Source organism: Alosa pseudoharengus, unplaced genomic scaffold, assembly GCF_046254945.1.
Source record: "Alosa pseudoharengus isolate Yale_2024_CS ecotype anadromous, Long Island Sound unplaced genomic scaffold, YU_APseudo_1.1 YU_APseudo_1.1_scf_1, whole genome shotgun sequence".
Classification (NCBI taxonomy): Eukaryota; Metazoa; Chordata; class Actinopteri; order Clupeiformes; family Clupeidae; genus Alosa; species Alosa pseudoharengus.
The window spans coordinates 12,178,827-12,197,043 of NW_027468564.1; the positions used below are offsets into that span (position 1 = coordinate 12,178,827).

At 40.7% G+C, this 18,217-nt stretch overlaps 2 protein-coding genes across 2 annotated transcripts in view; one reads left to right on the top strand and one right to left on the bottom strand.

Annotated features, from left to right (window-relative positions):
* Window positions 1-18,217, bottom strand: part of LOC143136317 (NACHT, LRR and PYD domains-containing protein 3-like) — a 286,890-nt gene that overhangs the window by 197,725 nt on the left and 70,948 nt on the right. The gene's annotated exons all lie outside the window — the stretch shown is intronic.
* Window positions 12,507-18,217, top strand: part of LOC143136386 (NACHT, LRR and PYD domains-containing protein 3-like) — a 37,753-nt gene continuing 32,042 nt past the window's right edge. The window contains exon 1 of the mRNA XM_076297087.1: window positions 12,507-12,599. The gene's annotated coding sequence lies outside the window, so the exon portion shown is untranslated. The remainder of the gene's footprint in view (window positions 12,600-18,217) is intronic.

Genomic DNA, 18,217 nt, shown 5'->3' on the forward strand with positions numbered 1-18,217 from the left:
TCCACTCTGTCTTCCCAAGGAACAGTGAGTTCAATGAAGTAAACTATCTTCTCTGAATCCGACCATAGAATTACGTCAGGACGTAGCTTAGTACTCACTATATGTGGAGGTACTGCCATCTGCTGGCCAAGATCAACCTTCATTTCCCAGCCCGCCCCATTTTTCAACTGGCCGGTTTTACACCTGGCCTTCGCGGAACAAGGTTTATCCCCCTGACGTACAAAGTTAATTTGCCTTACCCCTTTACTAGCTGCTAATGAATTGACTTCTCTTCTTTTATCCTCTATTGCCGCTGCCACACATTTCAATACCTGGTTATGACGCCACGTATACCGCCCCTGGGTGAGACTTACCTTGCATCCTGATAGGATATGGTGGAGACTGCCCACACACGAGCAAAGTATGCATTTATCATCCTCACCAAACCATTGACTTAAATTCTTGGGAGATGGGAGCACATCATATGTAGCACCTAACATAAATCTGATCTTACCAGCTTCCATGTCCCATAGATCTTTCCATTTAATCCGTCTTTTTTCCACCCCTTCCCAGTTCACCCACTGCCCTTGTTTTGCCTGCGACACTGCCTTAGTACATCTTACAGCCTCCTCCTGTCTATGCATTTCCTCCACTACCATTTTCCTCTTTTCTCCTGCAGAAGCCTTACTCCACAAGGGTTTACTTGCACCCACCCCTAGACCCCCCCGCCCGTGCTGCACATGGCCCATTATATCTCTATGCTTCAATGCTGATTGAGCTTGCTTAACTGCCTGCTCTGGGTTCCACTTCCTCCCTGCATTAACTGAGGGTGCAACTTTCCTCACCACTGGGTCCTTGGACTGAGTAAGAGTCAATTCCAATCTAGCCTTAGCACACTTAAATTCCTCTGTCAGACTAGATATTGGCAACTCTACAATACCCTTCCCATACAAGGCTACACTGCTTAAGCAGCGTGGGACTCCGAGCCATTTTCTGACAAAGGAGTTGATCATTTTTTCCAACCTCTCTACCTTTGACAGAGGAACTTCATAAACTGTCAATGGCCACATTAGCCGAGGCAACAAACCAAACTGCAAACACCACAGCTTGAGCTTACCTGGCAGCCCCGACTTGTCAATTTTTGCAATACCTTGCCTAGTGACCTGTCTCAAGTCTTCAACCTTTGATTTATCACTAAGGCTTGCATCATACCACCTTCCCAGGCTCTTCACTGGTTTCTCCAGAACTGTGGGAATAACCTCCTTATTTATAGCAAACTTCTTATCTGTTACCTTCCCTTTAATAATTGAGAGACTCCTAGACTTACTTGGTTTCACCTTCATTCTGGCCCATTGCAGATTACTATTTAACTTACCCAGCAACCTGTTGGTGCATGGAACGGTTGTCGTCAAGGTTGTCATGTCGTCCATGAAAGCCCGAATCGGGGGGAGGCGTGGCCCTCCCTGCAACTTCTCCCCGCCCACTACCCATTTTGAGGCCCTAATAATGACCTCCATTGCCATTGTAAAAGCAAGTGGGGAGATGGTACATCCGGCCATGATTCCTATCTCAAGTTGTTGCCAACCTGTGGTGTAATCAGCTGTAGTAAAACATAATTGAATATCCAGAAAGTATGCTTTTACTAGGCTTTTAATGCTACCTGGGATTCTGAAATAATCAAAGGCCTCCCACAACAGACTATGCGGCACAGACCCAAAACATAGACTGTTAACACCCAGCACACACTGAGGAAATCTAGGCAAAGACTGTACTTCCTACGTCAACTGAGGAAGTTCAAAGTATCAGCACAGCACCCATCTTGAAGGCCTTTTACTCAGCTGTGGAGAGTGTCCTGACAAGTAGCATCATCACTTGGTATGGGAACTGTACAGCCTGTGACTGCAGTGCCCTACAGAGAGTGGTGCGATCTGCCGAACGTACCATCAGAGCACCACCTCTCCCTACCCTGCAGGAGACCTACAAGAAAAGACTAAGTACCAGGGCCCAAAGAATTGTAAAGGCCTCCTCACATCCTGATCATGGACTTTTCAAAAGACTGAGGTCAGGCAAACGTCTCTGCTGCTACAAGACCAGAACAGAGAGACTGCGGAGGAGCTTCTATCCTCAAGCAATCCGTATCCTGAACACACACAAGACTATATAAACTTTTTTTTTCTTGCACATGGACTGTACACACACTGCACTTTTTATTCTCTCTTGCTATTTATTAAAATATTTCTTGATCTTTCTTTCTTCACACTTGGACAGAAAAAGCTGAACACCAAATGAAATTTCACTACATGATTTACGTTAGTATTGCTATGTATGTGACAAATAAACCTCCTTGTAATCCATGGAAATATGCAAATAAACAAAAATCAAACTACAATATGGTGCAATCATTGATGCAATCAAATACAAAATACAGAGAATTATTGATCTTGAATATTTAACTCTCTCTAGAGTGTCCAGGAAGAGAAAGTTATAAAGAAACTATCAAAACAACTTACTGTAACAGGTTGCATCTTCCAGGCATATAATTCAAAACAATAGGTGGTACGTCAGATAAGTTGAACTCAGAGTTATTTCTGTGACGTTCTAATATAACTAACCACCATGTTGCATTGACATACTATAACAGGATCAATGGTTGGAGATGTATGGGCACTGAGACTGCCATTCTGCTCTTACCTTAAACTGCTATTAATAGGGCCACAAATAGGACTCCATACAAACATTACAATCACATGTTATGTACAGTACAGACATCCAAAACTCAAGAGAAATGTAACATTCATTGCAAACAGCTCATATTTAGTAAACGAAGGAACTTACAGTGTTAAGTTTTATTCTCTTGTCATTTCCTTGAGTCTCAGATGCTCCCTGTAGACAACTGGCTGGACTTGTTCTGTCTCAGGAGGTTAAATTGTGTTCATACCATCAAGAGCAAAGCAACTCATCTTGTCATGAATGATTAACTCTTTCCTTCTCATTCATTTATGTCTATTGTAGTTAGTCATACAGCATGTGCATTTTCTCCACTAAAACTAGTGGTAACACTTTATAATAACTACACACAATTCATCATTTATTAAGCCTTTGTTACTTATTAGTTAATGGTTTGTTCATTATTAGTAATTTCTTGTTCATACATAATGTATCATCAGTAAAGCATTTGTTCACACAATTATAAATGGTTTGTTCATAGTAAATAAGCCTATCCAAAAATATGTTTGTAAGTACATGATTTATACTTAATAAGTAATGAAACAACCACTTATAATAAAATCATTTTCTTATTATAAACCAGTTGCAAACTATTACAAAATGCTTTGTTCATCATTTGTAAAGCATTGTTCCTATGTTAATTCTCATAAATAAAGTATTTGTACACACAGTTATAAATGGTTTGTTCATACATTTTGCAATAATATTTTGTTGATGAAGTAATATTTCCATTATTTAACAGTTGTTACATACACATGCACTAATGATTAGTTAGGGTGAGGATACATACTTTATAAACCACTTCCTAATACTATAATTCATGATTAACTCAGGAGTGATTAGTTAATGATATGTTGTGAGCTTATCTAAAGTGAGGACTTTCTATGCCTTGCAACACATTTTCAAATGAGTTGTAAAGATTACATTCACATTCATTCATTTAGCAGACAAGCATAACAGTGAGAGCTGGGAATCGAACCCCCAACTTTCCAGGCTACTGCGTGCTAGTCCTGCTCCTTATCCACTACACAACCTTGGCCCACACAGAAACCCCTAAAACTATACAAGAGTTTCTGTTTTCTTTTACTACACACTGTTATTAAGTATAAGTATATATACTTTTTTGATCCCGTGAGGGAAATTTGGTCTCTGCATTTAACCCAATCGGTGAATTTGTGAAACACAAACAGCACACAGTGAACACACAGTGAGGTGAAGCACACACTAATCCCGGCGCAGTGAGCTGCCTGCTTCAACAGTGGCGCTCGGGGAGCAGTGAGGGGTTGGGTGCCTTGCTCAAGGGCACTTCAGCCCCGGCCCACTGGTCGGGGCTCGAACTGGCAACACTCCGGTTAGAAGTCCAGAGTGCTAACCAGTGGGCCACGGCTGCCCCCAAACATCTGTAAACTATTATTAAATGCTGTATTCTTCGTTTGTAAAGGATTATTCCTACATTAATTCACATCTTCAAATCCTGTTTACACACAGTTAAAAATGGTTTGTTCATAGTAAACACGCATATCTATATTATATTTTTGAATTGACTGTTGTAATACCACTGGGCAAAGGTAGTGTAGTGGATAGGGAGCCGGGTTAACATGCAGTAATCTTCAAACCCCGGTGTCCACCAATGTGGCCTTGCCATTTAATTTCATTGACATGTGTAAGTCGCTTTGGGTGAAAGTGTCGGCTAAATTAATAAATGGAAGTGTAAACTTTATAACTCATTTGTAAATGTGTTGCAAGGCATAAAACGTCTCACTTTAGATGAGCTTACAATAAAAGAATAATAGTATTAGGAAGTGGTTTATAAAATATGTATCCTCACCCTAACTAATCATTAGTGCATGTGTATGTAACAACTGTTAAATAATGGAAATATGACTTAATCAAAAACATTACTGCATCATTTATTAAGTATTAACAATAATGTATAAACATATTTTAGATATAGGCTTATTTACTATGAACAAACTATTTATAACTGTGTGAACAAATGCTTTACTGATGATAAATTAGAAATTACTAATGATGAACAAACCATTAACTAATAAGTAACAAAGGCTTAATAAATGATGAATTGGGTGTAGTTATTATAAAGTGTTACCAAACTAGTTATTATTACTGGCGCGCAGCGAAGCGGCGGTCATATAGGTTTAGTCAGTTTTTTTTTCTTTTTCACATGGCCAATTGAACCGTAGGGTTTAGGTGGACCACCTTTTTTGTATGTTGATCTTAAGGGGCCATGTCAACCCATTCCATAACCACTCATTTCATGTAACCACCTAGTTAAAAACAAAAAAGTAAAAATTAGGTGTTGTAATCGCAGGTATCTGCGACCTAACATGGTCAAAACTGCACGAAATTGGAAGTGTAGGATCATTATGACACCCTCTGAATGCACGCCAAGTTTCGTGGAATTCCGTTCATGGGGGGCCATACAATAAATTAATTTATGTTACTGTACACCAACTGGCCTGTAGGTGGCCGGACACAGTTTTCTGTGAATATCTTGAGAACCGTAGGGCCTAGGAGGACCACCTTTTTTTGTATGTTGGTCTTAAGGGGCCATGTCAACCCATCCCATTACTACTTATTTCATGTATAGCGCCACCTAGTTAAAAATGAAATAGCAAAAAATTAGGTGTTTTCACAGTAATCATACGTATGACACATACTCACACAGTAGACATATGTACGCATGCATGCACATGCACACACACACAGGCACATACACAGGCAAACACACAAGCACATGCACACACACACACACACAGACACACACACACACCCACACACACATAAACATAAACATGTACATGCACACATGCACACAATTCAAGAATTTCTCAGAATTATGAACAGGCAAGATGGGGATGGGGTTGTATAAAATGTATTTTACATGTGAAATCTATGAACGAATCATGTTTTGGTACTTATTGTCTAGCAGATACCAGTGAGAATTGAGTGTGCATAATGCAATTCAGTGAGACAGTTAGAATCATATATGCTTTTAAGCGTGACTTATTTTTGTGGAAAAAATGTGCTGGACTGAGCGGCGGTCATATTTTGTACTAGCTAAGCTGGTTGTGGAAAGTCACAGTCAGTAGACACTACATCTTCTCCTCATTTCTCTTATTGGTCAAACCTCCCTTCCTTCCTCCATTCGTCCCTTCTTATTGGTCAAACCTCCCTTCCTCCCTCCATTCGATAGATAGATAGAGATAGATAGATACTTTATTTATCCCCAAGGGGAAATTCAAGGTGTCAGTAGCATACAGACATCACACACAACATGCAATTCCTTCCTTCTTATTGGTCAAACCTCCCTTCCTCCCTCCATTCCTTCCTTCTTATTGGTCAAACCTCCTTTCCTTCCTTCCCTTGTTATGGCCAAACCCTCCTGCTAATGGAAACATGAAGCAAACCAGTGGGATTGGATAATTATGGTGCTTAACATAAAATAGCATTTTTGGTTAAAAACACACACATTGTAAACGTACATAAACACCATCATAACACTGGATTTACAATATCATTTTGTCTACGATTATCTTGACTTTCATTTGTCTTTGTTTCAAAATGAATGTCATTCGTAGTTTGTGTGTCATTTGTGTGTATATGAGACTGGCTGTTGACTTTGCAGAGCTTTTCTAATTGAATACCAACTACATACAAAAAGAGGAGAAAAAACAGTTTATTTATAGATGTCAAATTTATGACAAAACTTGTAGTTTCCCTGTTTACCACTAGAGGCACTCTTAAGCACTCTCCACACTGGCATGCCTTTGCAGTTTCCCTGTTTGCCAGTAGGGGCACTCTTCAGCACTCTCTACACTGGTATGCCTTTGCAGTTTCCCTGTTTGCCACTAGGGGTGCTCTTCAGCACACTCTACACTGGCATGCCTTTGCAGTTTCCATGTTTACCACTAGGGGCACTCTTCAGCTCTCTCTACACTGGCATGCCTTTAGAGTTTCTTTGTTTGCCACTAGGGGCACTCTTCAGCACTCTCTACAAGAGCCGTATATATGGATAGTTCAAACAACTACACTGAAAAAAAATAACTTGTAGAATTTACTTAATAAAATCCTTGTAAGTATTTGCACTCAAACTTTCAAAGTAAATTTTACTGCTGTAATATCAAGTACAACTCACTTGCCAGTATCAAGTTAAATGTATTTATTATTAACCTTAACATTCGTGAAAATATTAAGTAAATGTTGCTTATTTTTTTCCATACAGGACCAGGGTCATCAAATTATTAATTAAATCTTACATCTCTGTATTATTGTTATGGAGTGAATAAGTAGATTTTACTCTATTTTTTGTTTTAAAATTTCAATTACTATATGTTATATTAAGGTGTTTTACTCACTATAATTATGTAGATGTTGCTTATTTTCTTTTGATAAATCTTTTGGAGAGTCACAACTTGCTGCAAGTTTGACACCTCAACTCACTGTTTTCTGTTGAGAGAAATATATGTTAATAAGACTAACAAATTACAGATTAGCTTCATGAATATACCATTAGAGTGTGTGTGTGTGTGTGTGTGTGTGTGTGTGTGTGTGTGTGTGTGTGTGCTGACCAAAGCATCTGGACCAATGCACAGAGAAGAGGAAAACATGATATCAGTCGAAAACAGTGGAAAACGTTTTTTGCTTTCACCTGGTCAGCTCCTTTATACGAGAAAAGAAATTAGAAATTAAAAGCTGCACATTAATGAGAGTATTGAAGTTAGTGTCATTAAGAGTTTTGACAAAGTAAAATACCTACATCAATGACTGATGAGCTCTAGAGGTCATTGGATATAAAGAGTTTTGACAAAGTAAAATACCTACATCAATGACTGATGCGCTCTAGAGGTCATTGGATATAAAGAGTTTTGACAAAGTAAAATACCTACATCAATGACTGATGCGCTCTAGAGGTCATTGGGTATGAGAAGGAAAAGTGTACACATATAATTGGACAGATTTGTGAACAAATTAAAATAAGTAATCGATTAACTATAGACAAGTACTTGAAAAGTCTCGAAAAGTCTCACGAAATCACCAGATTGGGTGTCTTGGTTTTGCAGTAACTGGAAAGGGGTTTTATAGGTTTACCTATGTTTTGTTGACTTAGTCGACTGTGAATTGAACGAGAGATTGTTAAAAGTGTGAGAGAGAAATTATTGTTTTATCGTTGTGCAGCTGTGTGGGAGAAAGAAAGAGACCAAGCTATATTGAACTGACACATGTTTTTTTTGTTTGTGGTTTGGGCTGCTGAGTAAAATAACTTGCAAGGTGTCAGGTTACGGAGCGAGAGGGTGAGAGTGTTTTTTTTTCCCCTGGCAGGGACAGCGTGTGTGTGTGACTGTGTGTGTGTGTGTGCAAGGTGTCAGGTTACGGAGCGAGAGAGAGAGAGAGAGTGTTTGTGTATGTGTGTGTGTGTGTGTGAGTGTTTTTTTTTCCCTGGCAGGGACAGCGTGTGTGTGTGAGTGTGTGTGTGTGTGTGCAAGGTGTCAGGTTACGGAGCGAGAGAGAGAGAGAGAGTGTTTGTGTATGTGTGTGTGTGTTTGTGTATGTGTGTGTGTGTGTGTGTGTGTGTGTGAGTGTTTTTTTTTCCCCTGGCAGGGACCGCGTGTGTGTGTGACTGTGTGTATGTGTGCAAGGTGTCAGGTTACGGAGCGAGAGAGAGAGAGAGTGTTTGTGTATGTGTGTATGTGTGTGTGTGTGTGTGAGTGGTTTTTTTTCCCCTGGCAGGGACAGCGTGTGTGTGTGTGAGTGTGTGTGAGAAAAGAAAGAGGAAAAGCAGCTTGTGTGAGATAGTGAATCAAACGTGAGCAACGTTGTGCTGTCAAAACCAAATTGCAAGGCTGTCACTATATCACTGACACATTATTACAGTTTTTCTCAGTTGCTAAAACACTAAAACCCATCGGCTGAAGAAAGTTCCCAGTTGCTTGAATTCATTTTGCTAATTGCTCAGTCTGTTGCCAATACCTTAAACCATTTCACATGGTAAAACACAATTTGCAGATTTCATTTTCCATTTTTAGCAAAACTCTAAATGCATTCTCATTCTCAAAACACATTCTGCACTTTAATGCACATGTCATCCATACTGGTAAACACAAGTGGCAACAATTTTAATACAAATAGAGCAGACATGTCATTGATTAAACACAACCACTCAAAATAGATTTCACTTGTTTCAAATGATGTGACGACCAATATCAGCCAGTTCAGAGAGCAAACAGGTTGTTGGTGGGCATTGCATACTGTGGTACAGTACATTCATTGAACAGTGTGCTTTCCATTTGTTTACAGTGCTGATTACTCAATAGATTTTGAGGTTTTTTTGCAGGTTCATAATTGATTTTTTTGCACACCCGACATGATACCTAGAATGCCCTCGTGTGATACTGACGCTTTACTGTAAGACTGGGTTGCTAGTATCCTAGGAAACTTGACAAAGGCTGACAGGCTGAAATGTTGGTATCAATAAAAAGAAGAAAGAGATAGAGTGTGCGGTGACCAAGTTTTTTAGAGTTTACGGTAATTTCCCTCACCAGCACCTCGAAGATTGTGCATTCTTTTTGTTATTTCCGGCAGCCGTGGCCTACTGGTTAGCGGTTTGGACCTGTAACCGGAGGGTTGCCGGTTCGAACCCCGACCAGTAGGCACGGCTGAAGTGCCCTTGAGCAGGGCACCTAACCCCTCACTGCTCCCCGAGCGCTGTTGTTGCAGGCAGCTCACTGCGCCGGGATTAGTGTGTGCTTAACCTCACTGTGTGTTCACTGTGTGCTGTGTGTGTTTCACTAATTCACAGATTGGGATAAATGCAGAGACCAAATTTCCCTCACGGGATCAAAAGAGTATATATACTTATACTTACTTACTATTTATTTGCTGGGTGCAGGTTCATATCAACAAAGAACAAGAATTACAGTAACAGAGACAAAGGACAAGGTTTGTGAGATGCAGGGTACAGTACTGTAAGGACAAGGTTTGTGAGATGCAGGGTACAGTACTGTAAGGACAAGGTTTGTGAGATGCAGGGTACAGTACTGTAAGGACAAGGTTTGTGAGATGCAGGGTTCAGTACTGTAAAGACGAGGTTTGTGAGATGCAGGGTACAGTACTGTAAAGACGAGGTTTGTGAGATGCAGGGTACAGTACTGTAAGGACAAGGAGGAAGAACAAAAAATGCAAAGTAGAAAGTTCTGATCAATTTTGAGCTACTACAATAGAACATGTTTTTGTTCATCAAAAGTCAATGATGGAAAAATATTAAATTTGTTTTGAGATTAAAAATATACTTCTCCCTGAGAACTATATGTTTTGAACTATAATGTTTTCTATTTTTTGGTGTATTGTTTACTGACTGCTTGATCGTGTATATCATTTTGATCACATTGTTTATGATCTGAGAGCAGTGATTTTGAGCACAAGTAAATCTGTTTTGAGGAGAAAGTTTGATTTTTGCAAGAGGAGTGAGAGGTTTTGTAAATAGTGCTTTAAGCTGAGGTTTTGTGTTTAATGTTTTAAGAAAATGCAGCAAGGTTTCAGAAATCGTGTTTTAGCAATTGAGAAAAACTGTAAAAGCATCACGTGTGAAACGTCTTCAAGATCAATTGAGAGAACATGCAGGGAGGGCTGAGGAAAAAGTTGAAAGCAGCTGCAACTGTAGAAACAGAATTGTAAAGAAAAATAAAGGAGTTGGAAACTCCTGGCCCGTACCTCCTAGCGACCCATCACTTGCCCTATGACAACTCCTAATCCCCTGGATAATTTCATTTCCTACACTGTACCATTTGAATTATCTGACACTAAATTAGGATTAATGCATTATCATATCGGATATGTAACCATCCCACCACTTGTAACATTTACCTCAAGTGGCTTTAAACACCATGTTCTATTCTCTACACCTGACTAACTTATGCATTTGTCATGTATACAGACCCTACTGTCATATAACTGACCCTAGGCAGATGGGTCAGGCCCTTGAGTCGTGGATCTGCTCGAGGTTTCTTCCTATATGTATCTCCAATTCTAGGGAGTTTTTCCCTGTTACCCCTGTTACCCACGGGCCTTCTTTTCTTCCTTTCTTTTCTTTTCTCTGATTGTCTAACATTCTGTAAAGCGCCATGAGACATGCGCAATGTGTTGGCGCTCTATAAGTACAAATAAATTGAAATTGAAATTGAAACAGCGCCGAGACACAATTTGTAGGAGTGAGACAGAGACGTGATTTGGAGGAGTGAGACTGAGAGACGTGATTTGGAGGAGTGAGACTGAGACGTGATTTGGAGGAGGGAGACTGAGAGACTTGATTTGGAGGAGGGAGACTGAGAGACTTGATTTGGAGGAGTGAGACTGAGACGTGATTTGGAGGAGGGAGACTGAGAGACTTGATTTGGAGGAGGGAGACTGAGAGACTTGATTTGGAGGAGTGAGACTGAGACGTGATTTGGAGGAGGGAGACTGAGAGACTTGATTTGGAGGAGGGAGACTGAGAGACTTGATTTGGAGGAGTGAGACTGAGACGTGATTTGGAGGAGTGAGACTGAGACGTGATTTGGAGGAGGGAGACTGAGAGACTTGATTTGGAGGAGGGAGACTGAGAGACTTGATTTGGAGGGTCAGCTTATTTAAGTGGACGTGTTGCCAGAACAGAGTGGAATGAGGCAAAGGGGAGGAGTCTCAGCGGCCCGCTCAACAAGGAGGAGCCAACTCACACACACACACACCGGCACTTCACTCTCACGCACAACACACACACACACACACTACTGTGGCTCGAGCACACACACACACACACACACACACTGGCACCTGGTGTGGGCAACCAAGCACCCGCCTCTGCCTGGCTCGGACACAACAGCGCCACGTGCTGGATACCCCCTCACTCCCATCCGCCATACCACTGGCCCTCAGACCACACCCTTGAAGCAAGAGGCAATGCATGTGTGTGTGTGTATGTGTGTGTGTGTGTGTGTGTGTGTGTGTGTGTGTGTGTGGTGTGTGTGTGTGTGGGAAACTGGATACCCCCTCACTCCCATCCGCCATACCACTGGCCCTCAGACCACACCCTTGAAGCAAGAGGCAATGCATGTGTGTGTGTGTGTGTGTGTGTGTGTGTGTCTGTGTGTGTGTGTATGTGTGTGTGTGTGTGTGTTTCTGTTTATTTCTGCTCTTTGGCGACTACTGAAGCAGAGGAGCTGTGATGCACCTGATTTGCTTTATTTTATTTTCCATATCTCGGAGAGAGCAACACAGCACTGATCGGCTGGGGAGAGATATCTGATTGTGGGCCAGCTCTGTTTGTGTGTATGTGTGTGTTTGTGTGTATGTGTGTGTTTGTGTGTGTGTGTGTGTGTGTGTGTGTGTGTTTGTGTGTGTGTGTGTGTGATGTCCATACAGCTCAGACTGTAGGAATGGTAAATAGCCCCCAAGCCTTTCAATGGTCTATTTATTTTATTAGCCTACTATTATTAATGAATAATATCAGTTTAACAATATTACTGATTTGAACTAGTCAGTAGCCCAAGATTACATTACATACAGTACATACACTTTACTCACACATATCTAAGAGTCGACCTTCTTGTCAAGTAAATATGTCTTGTCTCCACCGTGGGATAGTGGGAAACGTAATTTCGATCTCTTTGTATGTCTTGACATGTGAAGAAATTGACAATAAAGCAGACTTTGACTTTGACTAAATGTACATAATGTGACTACTGGGTTGAAAAGGGAAGCTAACCCTTGGAGGCTGGATTGGGCTGTGTGTGTCACGTCTCCTCCTCAAGGGGAAGTGAAACTGAAGTTGTCGTCTCCATTTTGTGAAAACACAGTTGAACATTTCTGTTAGGAAGCGTCTAGAAAAGAGCCGACTATTGGTAAGTAGCCTATCTCAGTATTGGACAGTAAACAGTTGAATCGGTGCTTCACCGTAATGAGTTTCATTATATAATTATTACGAGGATTAAAACTGGTAGAATGTAGTGTTTGTCTCTCGGTATGAATATGACTGCAATGCTAACATACCTTATTCCACTGCTTGGTTGAATTTCCCATTGTCCTACGTAATTTAGAACGACCATTAACCGTATGTTATCTGCACACCTATGAAGTAGATCCATTTTTTTGGCCGTATCACACTTGTATATTAATTCGCCGAACTCGTTGTGAAGTTTAAATTAACTGTCACGTTGCATCCGAGCTGTAAAATGCAGACGTTCAGAACATTGCAACATTGTAGCATATGACGGAGGTGGCTTTAAAATATCGATGAAAAGTAAAATAGCGATGTTTCAAAGCTAAAGTTCATCAGAATCTTGGGATACGCCCACTTGACAACGGCCTTTGGCCGTAGCAACCATCCATTTAGAACTAGTAACGGCAGTTTGTCCTGTAAGTTGAGAAATTAGTTGATATGTGTCAGAAGAAATTAGTTCTACAAACAAGACAGTTTTAGCGATTAAAACGTTTAAATTGTAACAGGAAATGAACACAACGCAAGTGGCAACAGTGGAATAAGCGGGATAATGGACTCCACGGTGGTCTGTTCACAGAAGTTAATGCACTACGAGGTTTAAACGGCCCTCCGCTTCGTACGACGGAGTATTAGGGCCACACATGAAGGATTTTTTTTTTTTTTGCCATGACGAGATTAAACTCGACATGTCGATTTTAAAGTCGCCATGTCGACATTAAACTCAACTTTTCGAGAAAAAAATTGAAATGTAAGATCAACTTTAATCTCGACGTATCGACTTTAATGTCGGTATGTCGACATTAAACTCAACATTTCGAGAATAAAGTTGAAATATCATGTCGACTTTAATCTCGACGTGTCGACATTAAACTCAACATTTTGAGTATAAAGTTAGTTTGGAGAGAGAACGACCGCTCGAGACGATTGAAAGGGAGGACGAATGAAACATGCAACTAGTGCAACAATGATTCAGAGTGTTCGAGTGCAACAATGATTAGACATAGGATCATGTGGACAAAACATAGAACATATTAACCTACTTTGCTCAGCCAAATAGGCTACTTTGCTGTTAGGTCCTATCACGGAGTTACAGGCGATAAATGTGATGGTCAAAAGTAGCCTAAACGTCATTAGCTGTTTATTTATTTATTGTAGGCCCATTATTAAAGTGTTGTTTTTCATCTAAAGGTTCAACTGTATACTAGGCGCTCTCCCCAATCCTAGACTTTCACGTTGCTTGTTTGTAATGGATGCAAAACAGCCTATTGCTGAATGTCTATGGAGGGACGAATTAAGCTGTCCTCCCGACCACCCCATGTAGGCTAGTAGCCTACATGCACACATATGCACACATAGCCTAGTGCATAAATAAAGTGCATGCACACATATTCTCTCCCGGGATCAAAATAGTATATATGCTTAGGCTATACCTGTGTTTCTAGCCTCCTATAGGCTACGTATTGCAGGTGAGACATGGAAAAGCAGTTTTAGAAAAATGAGTTTTGCCATGTTATCCTATGGAGAGTGACGGCCTGTGGGTCATGAAGGGCAGTTATTTGGATGTGCAGTGGCCTTACCCACGTAAAAACAAAGTGAAATAACATTTTGTATAGAAACATTATATCATTGGATACATATATTTTTCTAGCTATTTAGCCTAAACGGCATAGTGCATGGTATTTCCATAACCGCGAGACAGCACTTCACGATGACGGCAATGAGTAACAGACAAGACGCAATCTATCTGAATATCTGCAATCTAGCAATCTATCTGAAATAACACCTATTTGAAGCCCATTTTTCATGTAACATAGGCTATTGTTTATTAGTGTAGGCTACATAGCTTAAACTGTGTAGGCTATGTTTAAACAGTAGGGCCTATTGCGAGTTGAATGTCAGCATGTCGACTTTAAAGTCGACACGTCGAGATTAAAGTAGATATGATATTTCAACTTTATTCTCGAAATGTCGAGTTTAATGTCGACATGGCGACTTTAAAGTCGACACGTCGAGATTAAAGTCGACATTACATTTCAACTTTATTCTCGAAATGTCGAGTTTAATGTCGACATGTCGACTTTAAAGTCAACAACATGTCGAGTTTAATCTCGCCATGGCAAAAATATTTTTTTTCTTCATGTGTGGCCCTAATACTCCGTCGTAGCTTCGCGTCGGGGCCGTTTTACAACCTCGACCGTGCATTAAAGGGACACCAGGCAACGTTTTCGTGTTAATTACTCATCTTCGTAAGTCGGTATATGGTTAAATGACTCATTACAGGGCGAATGAAGACTCTCTCGCCCGCCCCTACTGCCTGTAGGAAGAATATCCCGCTTGCAAGTTCAGTGTATCGTACCCGGCGACCGAAGCAGTTTCAGTTTCCATCCTGCATCCACAGCACAGAGTGAGGCTAACGAAACGCTAGCGATTGCGGCAAACGTGTGTATAATGGCAGAGCCGGCGAAGAAGCAGCGAAAACCCTTGACGGAAGATGCAAAGAAAAGGAAAAGAGCTTCAGACCGAGCGAGGGGGAGTTTCGTAGAGAAAAAGCATCAGGCTTGCCTGGTGTCCCTTTAACTTCTGTGAACAGACCACCGTGTCGTCCATTATCCCTTACAATTTGGTTTTAACATTTCAATAGTAATCGCCCACACCACCCTAACATATGAAAACTCCTTTTAAAGTTATTGCACACCTGAAATCTCTCCATGATCTGACAAAAAACGTCATGCACAGTCCTGCTCAGCCATGCATGCCACAACATTTTCAGCGCTATTATACGGCAGTAGCCTACGGAGGAGAAAAGGCCTGTGAGCTAAAGCAATTGTTTTTCAGTCCTTGAACAATCATGCAAGAACCATATTTGACGAACATGGAATGGCCACAGAACTTTTGCAAATATATGTTTCCATTGGCTACACCAGACGAGCAAGTTTTTTCCCCCTTTACTGTCTATGCATGCGAGCAGCGTGTATGCGCTCCGCTTCCGTTGTTGTTTAAAGATTGAATGGGAAATGGATTTGGAGCCAAAGGCTAAAATTTAACGCAGCTACAATTTGTAAGGTATCACCAATATCATTTTAATGTTACAAATGTATGGCTACATACATTCTTAAAATGGTTCTGGGCACAGTTTCCCGATAACGACGGAGACACGCTCTTACGAGGGTTTTCTACGGTTCATCTTAGGATCGTTCGTTTGGTTTTTCCGACTGTTTCCCGAACATGCTCGTAGCGTGAACGCGCGTGCACTGCTCTTAAGATGCTCTTAAGGGGAGCTGTCCACGTTAATAGTTCTGAAATATCCTCTGATTTGACGGTGATGTCAGGTGACTGCACGTCACAGCTATAGGCCTACCATTTAAACTGCGGATCTACACATTAATTCACATCAATACGAAAATAAAAACACTTTGACATCTGCATGTAAGCATCCCAAGTAGGTTATATACCACACAGAGACATAAATAATTGTAATTATTTTAAGATTAGATTGTTGCACCATGCAATAATTTTTCGCGGTGTCACTTAAGAACACGTTTGAAGATAAGAAAGAAGTCGAGTAAGAAAGAGAGGAAATGTGTAGGCTTAGATTTTGATGCAGTAGGCTACAGACTAAACCACATGTTGCTTTCTCTGCTTTTTACCTCATAGGCCTAATAAAATATTCACTTAACAAAGATAATTCTGGCAACGTCTCGTTTCATAACTTGATTGCATTTTTGTCCGCTTTTCATCACATTATTATGACCATTAAATGTAGGCTATTTTGCACGCTAAAATCTGATTCATCACAGGTAAACACAATAAAGAATGGGAACGTAAGTTGGATTATGTATTCTAAGTTGTAATTCCTCTGTATGTCCTGTTGGTGACCTCAGTGAGAAGTACTGTTAAGACGCTCTTAGCCGGTAACAAGTACTCTGGAGCACTCGTAGATCTACGAGTGTTTTCACGACGCTCTTAAGCTACGATGGTTTCGGGAAACAGTCGGCAAATCTTAAGACGTTCGTAAGAGGGACTTTACGACGCTCTTAGGCTTAAGATGCTTTCGGGGAACTGGGCCCAGGTCTAGACTTAAATATCTATTGAAAACTTCACAATAGAGAGTGTTTTTAGAGCGTGATCTGCAGGCGACCTGTTAGCTATTTTTAGAAGGTGCGCTGGGGGCGCCTCATAGCCGTCCCGCGGGCACCGTGTTGGAGACCACTGCCTTACATAGTGTTGTAGTCAAGAGGCCCATGTTGATCCTTGCTTTAAGTAAGGACTATCATCACGAGAATAACATACAGATTTGTATGCACAGATATGTTAACAGACAGACTTTGAAACACAGAAATCGTTAAAGGTACACATAAAGGCCTCATATCTACATTGTCTATGGGCCTACAGGGCTCTCAAGTGTCACGCATTGAGCGTGACAGTCACTCATTTCAGTCTTTTGTCACGCTCTCCCGCCACACATTGTATTTCTCACGCAGAAAAACTATTTATACAGTATTTAATATGCTGCCGCAGCGCCCAGAATGTCTCTGGCTGCGCCGCTCTCACTACGGCACTGGCAGGAATCAAGCGCGTCTCCCCTGGAGGTTGAGCCTGCCACTTATCAGCCAATCAAAAATAACGAGAGGGCTACACAATAGCCAATCAGAAAATAGCTCTATTGTATCTGGGTAAGATTTAACGCAACAACCAATGAAAAACGTGTATCCTGGAATTGTTGAACGTGAATTATTGAACGTGAACCTGTTAGCCTACTTACTTCTTCCAAGTTTCGTTCACCTTGCTTCGAGCATCAGTTCATGGTTTCAGCACAGAGTAAGTCATCTTTTAATGTTACAACAAATCCACAACTTGTTTGACACAAACAATGACAACGTGACTGCTGCTATAGAGAATGTTTCCCAGATAATTAGCATCAGTTGTTCATGACTGTCTGTAACTTATCAACAGTTTCACAGCCTGTTCATTGACAACACTTGCTCAGAACAAGTAGCCTATGCCTAGTTATACTTTCGTTCACACGATGACTGACATATTGTCACATTCTAAACATCTCTCTCTCCAAATAGGCTTAATCATTTTATTAGCACTAAACAAATTCAAGTGTATTGCATAGCCTATTGTTATAGGTCACTTTTAAAATCATGTCATATTATATAATTATATCCTGGCCATGGATGCATTAATCATTGCATCTGTATTCAAAAATGTCGGGTAAAAAGCAATTAAGCATCCTCTCATTCACCCTGAGAGGAAAGCCCCTAAATTAAAAGGTCCAGGTTAGTGGATGCTCAGAGGTGGTGAAAAGGCCCATTATTGAATTGTCAGTGCCATGTGTCAAATCTTTTCTTTTGCAAATCTGAGCAATTATAAATGTTTTGCCCCATTTTGACTTAGGAGGGCATTGCTCCTACATACTTTAGCCAATAATCAAATGCCTGCTCTCTTTTGGAAAGCTGAGACACTGTTGGAAAACAATTAGAATAACTGTGATGTATTGACAAAAGTTACAAAGGC